The sequence below is a fragment of the Odontomachus brunneus genome, unplaced genomic scaffold (genome assembly GCF_010583005.1).
Source record: "Odontomachus brunneus isolate Ranch 3 - 2012 unplaced genomic scaffold, Obru_v1 Obru_scaffold_065, whole genome shotgun sequence".
NCBI classification, from domain to species: domain Eukaryota; kingdom Metazoa; phylum Arthropoda; class Insecta; order Hymenoptera; family Formicidae; genus Odontomachus; species Odontomachus brunneus.
The window spans coordinates 512,577-519,998 of NW_022639515.1; the positions used below are offsets into that span (position 1 = coordinate 512,577).

Sequence of the window (7,422 nt, forward strand, 5' to 3'; positions counted from 1 at the left end):
GCTCTCTCTCTCTCTCTCTCCCCCCCTCTCTCTCTCTCTCTCTCTCTCTCTCTCTCTCTCTCTCTCTCTCTCTCTCTCTCTCTCTCCCTCTCCCCGTCGGTTTCGCTCGAGCTCCTTTTTTCCTTTTAATTAGAGCAAGGTGCGCTTGTTTCTCGGTTTCTTCGGTCTTTCCTCTACCCGCCCTTTCCTCTACAGCCCGCCTCGTTCACGGTGCATCGGTGTGTCGCGTATCGATTAATTCGAATTCGCGCGAGCCGTGGTATTTGATAAAACGGCAGGACGACGGGCCAGCTCGTGCCTGCCGTTTTGTTTCAGCGGAGATCTTGTTCGCTTCGACAGAGCGGAATTTCCTCTGTTTTCGCGACGAGATAAAATAGGAAAGAGAGGAGAGACCGGAGATAGTGCAGAGTAGTTTCGGCGCTTCTCAACGTTGAGCTTGTCTCGTCGGTTTCGCTCGATACGCGTTCACCTGTTCCAACGATCTGGACTCGTCACACCGAAAGAGTCACGGACGATTCGCGATTTACGATCATTCGGCAATTTCCCGAACTTCTCGAGAGCACACAGACGAATTGAACGGGTTCGCCGAAGATTCACTCGCATTAATAACGTCGTCCTTGCAACACGCGCTATTTACATTAATCCATCAGCTGCCGGATGAACAATCTACGCGAATCCTCCCTTCGTTTCCTCGTTCTCTATTAAGACTCCTCTTTCGGCATCCATCCTGCTTCATCTTAGATCACCGCACGACAGTGAGGCTTCCCTGCTATTCTCTCGCTGTCCTCGTCCTTTTGCACCGGTGTGTGGCCGGTCTTACGTGCCACACGTATACGTTCGCGCGTAAGTACGCACCTACCTACGTCTAAGGGGATTAAATTACCACCGCGAGCCCCTATGTGGCAACTCTCTTACTTAACCTACCGTCGGGAACTGTATCGGCACATTTTTCCTCCACGGGGTGTCCCGCAAACGGACCGACCTTCTTAAAACCGGGTCCGCAGCTTGTCGCGCAAATACACGATCGTTACGGAAAACAGACAGAGACTAGAGACGGATCATAGCTTGAAATTAAATTAACTTAATTGCACACTAATTTTACAATTACTTACGCTGCAAATCCAAGTGTGCTATTTTGGCTGAACCTTATGTTACATGATTCTTGCCATTTTAAGTCACGTCACTTGATCCGTTTAGACGTACTAAATTGTAAGGAGGACAATGAGTAAAATGAATTAATTTTTACTTAAAATGTATAACAGGAGTTATACACGTTTTTCTGGATCGCTGAATACGATGACAGCATTTTTATCTGCGTCTCTAAAGTCGTAGAACAGTAGTTCCAATTCGCTTTAAAGAAGTCGAAATAAGTAACTTTTAATAATAATTCGATTAGTGACGATTGTCCTAATTATTAAATTACTTATGTTAAAGTTTAGATTTTATAACTTTTTTCACTGAAAACTAAAGAAAACGACTTACATTGCTTCAAAACAAAAAACTTTAAAAATGCTAAATTTTCTTACAGGAAGTTTTTTAGGAGAACTCTAAAGTGGTGTGGAAGTTTAATATTAACTATCTTAATATCCTTAAAAGTGCACAACGCATATAGATGCACATCTAATGAAACTTAAGACTCTTTACTTCTAATAAAAAACTTGACTGTCTTTATTATTATAAAAAACGAAAACAATCATACTAAACTATAATACAAGTAATTAAATAATTAGAAGAAAATCATCAACAATCAATTAACGATGGCATCACTATTTTTTTTCGACATATCCAAGAAGTTTTCTGTTCAGCGAATGAAATACAATGACTAGGGTAAATCGTAAAACCGACGACTTTTGTCATGGTAAAACCGCGGTGTCCGCACTTCAGTCGGAAATTTCGGAACTCTTCATTGAAAACAGAGAAGCGAGGGTGCGAGGTCGTAAGACCTAAAAAAAGAAATATGGACTGTATTAAAACTGACAGGCGGTAACGTGTGCCTTTTTTCTACTTACGCGAGTAAACATCTAATTTTACAGGTCAAAAAAACGCACGCAGAGGATCAAAATATATGAAGTCTTTCTCCCTCTCTCTCCCTCTCTGTCTCTCTCTCTCTCACTCTCTTTTACTTGGTTAATCTTAAACGTATGCGATTTTGACGGGATCTTAACGCGGTCCTTATCAAGATACTTAACGTTCACGTGCAGATCCGAAATTATACACGCGACAGCGAACAACGTGTATACGCGATCATCGAGTTTCGCGGTGCGCTCGCGCGAGAAAGGACTTCTGGGTGCATCGCGTGCAGGCGACACACGAGTGCAATGGGTTAAATGTCCCAGCAGGACGAAGCGAGAAGTACTTTTTTATACCCGTGGGGGGCCCCGTAGAGGGGGCCCGCCCACATCGCAGCGCGAGGGGGGCCCCGCTCCTTCCGCCATCGCCGCCGCCGCCGAAATCTCCGATCTTTCGGGCTCGATAAGGCCGCCGACCGGATATTTATTATTTGTAATTTACATCGCGCGAGATCCGGCTCGTTAGGCCGTGTCTGGGGTGTCTAGAGCGTGTGTATGCGTGTATGTGCGTGTGTAACAAGTTTGCACGCGCGTGCAGAGCGTTGGTGCGAAATTCGCGCGATTCTCACTTCGATTAACGTCGATCGAACAAATGCAGATCACGATCTTATGCTTTTTACATAAATCGCAATAAATTTCTCTCAAAGAACCGAGCAGCTTTGCAAGACTAAATTATTTAAATAAGTTTGATCTGCAAGATATGGAATTTGTGTTTTTTTTTTTTATAAAAAGAAATGTAATGTACACGATATACGACGAATTGATCGTATCTTCGTGAAAAGTAGATATACTCAGATTAAAATTGGCGCCATTAATCTGCTATTACAGGTGAAGCAGATTAGTATCTCTCTATCGACGTCTCCCAGTACGCAACGTTGTTCGCCGAATGCCGATGCGTTTCCATGTTTCCCGAGTGTGTGAGAAAATCCAAGGGAGCATCGCGTCTCCGAGTAGGTCGTGCTGGCGCGGCGAGCAAGGATAAAAAGTCTAGATGAAGCTGGGGATAGGAGCAAAACGAGAGGGACAGAGACGCGCTGTCTGGCCACTCTATAATTTGTCGGGGTGAGTTACCGCCCTTGTCTTTGCTTAGCGCTGGGCGTTCGCTCGTCCGTCCGTACGTTCGTTCGGTTTTCTCTCCGGTGATACTATCGGCGCATACCTCGCTAGACAGGTGGCCACCCCGCGACACCCACACACGTGCGATACACTGGCCGCGCCGAGCGATGCATCGGTGCATCGCCAGAATTCGGCGCTCTTTATTCCGCACGCGGACGCGCGCGAAGAACGGCGAGTGATACGTAAAGGTAGATAAAGCCGACTCGCTCCATTCATCGTGCTGTCATGTATATATTATGTAATACGCGGATTAAACCTACTCTCTCTCTTTCTCTTCCACCTTCACACGCGCTGTGTACCAATTGCAGACACACTTTTGACATCAAAAGTAACACGAGTTGCTGAACAAGTACTTAACTCGCCAGCCATCATTCTTGCGTGTCTCTGCAAGCTACACTTTTTCTTTATTGGAATGAAATGTCTTATACTGTAGATCGTAGTGCACTATGATTACTGATTAGAAATTTATTCCATCCTGTTAGACTAATCCCAATCAGTTATTTGAGATTTTTACAAGGTAATATTATCGGCTCTGTCACGCAATGTGGCGATGGGAACCTCATTAATAGTAAGGATTATCGTATAATTACGCGACTTTATTAATAATTAGAACCTGATAATATCACCTCATGTAAAGCAGATAACTGATAGGGACCGACCTGATCAAGATATTAGCTAAATATTTTTAAGTAAATATTAAAATTCTTAGATATTGGTCCCTAATTGTGAAAAAAGGAATCATAATCGGGACTGTAAATGAGATTAATTGAATAATGACTGTTGCTGCTATCGAAAAGAAAGGGAAGAGCATGCTATATTAATGAAAGTCGGGGAATTTTAATACGGATCTCTACTCTCGCCCCCTCACAAAAGACAACGCGGTGATAACAGACGCGCCATTATCTCACCTTCGAAGAATCTTTTATCAAGTTACGCGGAATGCGCTTCGCGAGAGAGAGTTTCCATTTCAAGTTAGCGCGATGGCTGGCTGTCGCGTCTGCGTTCGATCGCCAGGCGATAGAGTTAAGATCGAGAGATCCAGCACGGTAGTTCGCACCCGTTGGAAACCGTCTGTGTGGTCCGCATGGGCCCCTTCCATACGTTTCGAGTCTCTCTCTCTCTCTCTCTGCTCTCTGCTCTCTTCTCTCTTCTCCTCGAAGCGCTTCGCCAACGATGACGTTAGTAACACGATATCTACCCCATCCACGGCCCGCAGACGGCTTCCATACAGATGTTCCAAAGGGAATAGGACCGAGGTGGCGTACCATTATCCGTTTATGGAACCGCGGCGACGCCCAGTACCGATAACGGTAATCAGTTTTGCTGTACGCGCGACGAATCGGCGACGATTCAACGTACCGCTCGCGCGAGTGCATACGAGTCGGTTGTATGGACATAAATTGACGCTGACACAGCTTGACCCCGAACACGGTCGAACTTGAATAGAGAGGAGGGAGAGAGAGAGAGAGAGAGAGAGAGAGAGAGAGAGAGAAAGAGTAAGAACTTGAATCATAATGCAATAAAAATAACAAAAAAATTAGGCGCAACAACATACACTGCCATTTTCCTCAAATGAATTTTGAACCCTTTAAATAGTACATTCAGAAAAGTTTTGTCATGCAAATTTTAAATTATTGTATTTTTTTAATTGGATATATTTCGTAATCTACTTTTCAAAATTCTTCAAGGAAAATAGCAATAAAAAGAAAAATATAAATATACTTATTAAAAAAGAACCACCCTGAGAAGAATCACGCATTTTATATCTGAAGAGGTCAATTTATAAAAGAAGTTATAATTTCTCAGAAATATTGCGTCTCGTGAGATGTCTTGTATTGACACTTTTCATATGTCTTTCATAATTTGTGACAACGCGTAAGAATTTGGCACCTCGTCATCGTCGATTGTCTCGACGATAAAACGAGACGGTTGTTTCGAGAGGACATTAAGTATTCGAGCACGTTGGCTAAATTTCAAAGAATGCTCGCGATTCTTGGTAGCGGGTAGAAGCCACGTGGGAGCGGGGAAGGAAAGGTGGAGGTGAAGGTGGAAGAAGGCGGAGGGCAGACGGCAGACAAATGAGTCGGGCCGCGAGACCCTGCGACTCGTTTAATCAAAGTTTGGGATGCGTGCCGCTCGGTCCCGAACTAACTACGTCCGATCATGCTACGAAGCCAGCCAGCCCGACCATACTGCCTCGTGCCAGACTCGCCGTTACCGTGCAAGTCTACCTTACGACTCCACCTTTAGATTTCCTTCGCGGAACTTGGAAGTTGCGGCCCTCCGCGACCGTTGTTGACTTTCGTGTTTAATTCCGCCGGGCGGCTACGTAAGAAGCTCCAAAATGCCGGAAGATATTTGCGTGTTCCGCGAAGGTACGCGTCATGTGCTGGCTTATTTATAACTTGCATAAATTTATTCGCATTTTTTTTCGCCCGTCTAGCAACGAGATCAATTCTCAACGCGCAAGTTGATTCGTTCCCGATTGTTCTGAATTGAAAAAATACGTATAGTCGGCTGTAAATCGATTTGCACACTTTCCAAGTCGCAACGTTCCAAGTTATCAGAACTGAAAGCCACTGTTGACACATATGCACAGAAATAATTTGTAAATATATAAAGATTGTTTTTCAAAATAATGAACTTAAAAGTAAATCCTTCCTTCTCTCTCCAAATTTCACAAATGTCACACGCTGTATTGTCATTTCGGCTTCTGTCATAACCAATTATTGCGCATGCATACACGTCAGCAGTGGCTTTCAATTCCGATTTGAAACGTTGCATCTTCAGATAGAAAGTGTACCTATTCACTAAAAGAAAAAAAATATTTGAAAATTTATTCGTACAGGATAAAAATTTATTTTACACAAAAATAAACTTTATATTCCAATTAAATTTGCAAGTATTTTTTTCTCAATGTTTGCAACCGGCTACTGTATTCTTCTCAGTTAGCTCAGTACAAGCCAATCTTGTTGGCTCAGAGAACTTGGCTCAGAACCGGGTTAAGTTAGATTTTACAAAACGCTTCTTTTTACGTAACGACGTGAGAGATATCTATCCCCGTAATCAACTGCGAGACAAGGCGCCACCGGAACTCTCTGGCGAGCTGGAAAAAGGGCACGGAGGACCAACGTGTATACGACGTGCCTACCGACGATAAACGTTCCCGAAGTCGGGTGACGGGCGAACACGTGAGGATGCACACGCGCGTGTTCCGTGGGCCGAAGCATAAAGTAGGTGGATGCGGCCGTTTCGGGCGTGCAGGCACCTCGTAGATAAGCAATTACGATGGAATCCGCAGATAACACGACAAATTCGAATTCCGAGATTCGGGGCCCGATACGATCGACACGAAGCGTGTCCTCCGCTTCCCTCTTGCCTCATTCACCCGCTCGCTCTTTCTCTCCCCTTCTTGTCTGGACTCCACAGGAATCTCACCTGGCTGCGTTTCGCAAGCGCGCAATTGCTAAACGATAAATCGCACGGCTGATACCGTTGATAGCATCTCCCGAACGAAAAGAAATTTCGATATACCGAAGCGCGTCGTGGAATGAAACTTTGAAATATACAGCACTCGACAAAATTGCGCAAATCCGGAGACTTGGACGCGCGAAAACTCCAAAATTCGGATATCAGATTCGGATAAACACGCACCTTGTCTTTCTCGTTACTCCTCTCTGCCTCAGATATTTTCTCCTCATATATTTTTCAGACATAATATTATTTACAATCGACATATATAACTTATTGCTCCTGTCGTAACGCCGTTATAACTTTTCGACCTTCGCTGGTTTTACGCGAAAAAAAGGATAAAATTACGAGAATGGCCGTTTACGACTTTCAGTGTTTTTTCGAATCGCTCGAGGAACAAACAGCGACGAAAAAAAATATGGTTGCAAAAACGCAACAATTTGCCTTGAAAGATGACCCTCCGTGGAGGATCGACCCGCGTGATTTTCCGATTGCGTCGACACATACGCGACGCCGTTTGTTTTTTGGCGCACGTAAGCGGTGTTGGTCCCAGATGCGCGACGCACGATTCCCGCAAACTCGCTGTCGGTGCAACATCGCGGCATCTCTCTCTGCACGACAAACAGCATGCGACGTGTTGCCGGGATGTCAATCACACAAACACGCGTTTGTCGTGTTGCAGCAGTCGATTTTGTACGCTCTCTCTCTCTCTCTCTCTCTCTCTCTCTCTCTCTCTCTCTCTCTCTCTCTCTATGTCTCTCTCTCT

The 7,422-nt window shown here is 44.6% G+C and overlaps 1 protein-coding gene across 4 annotated transcripts in view; it reads left to right on the forward strand.

Annotated features, from left to right (window-relative positions):
* The window catches only part of LOC116846492 (homeobox protein SIX1-like), a 94,994-nt gene that overhangs the window by 29,588 nt on the left and 57,984 nt on the right, over positions 1 to 7,422 (forward strand). For 2 of the 4 annotated variants that reach the window (XM_032820401.1, XM_032820403.1), the window contains one exon: positions 2,898 to 3,131. The exons of the other annotated variants lie outside the window; for them this stretch is intronic. The gene's annotated coding sequence lies outside the window, so the exon portion shown is untranslated. The remainder of the gene's footprint in view (positions 1 to 2,897; positions 3,132 to 7,422) is intronic. 4 annotated transcript variants of the gene reach the window in all.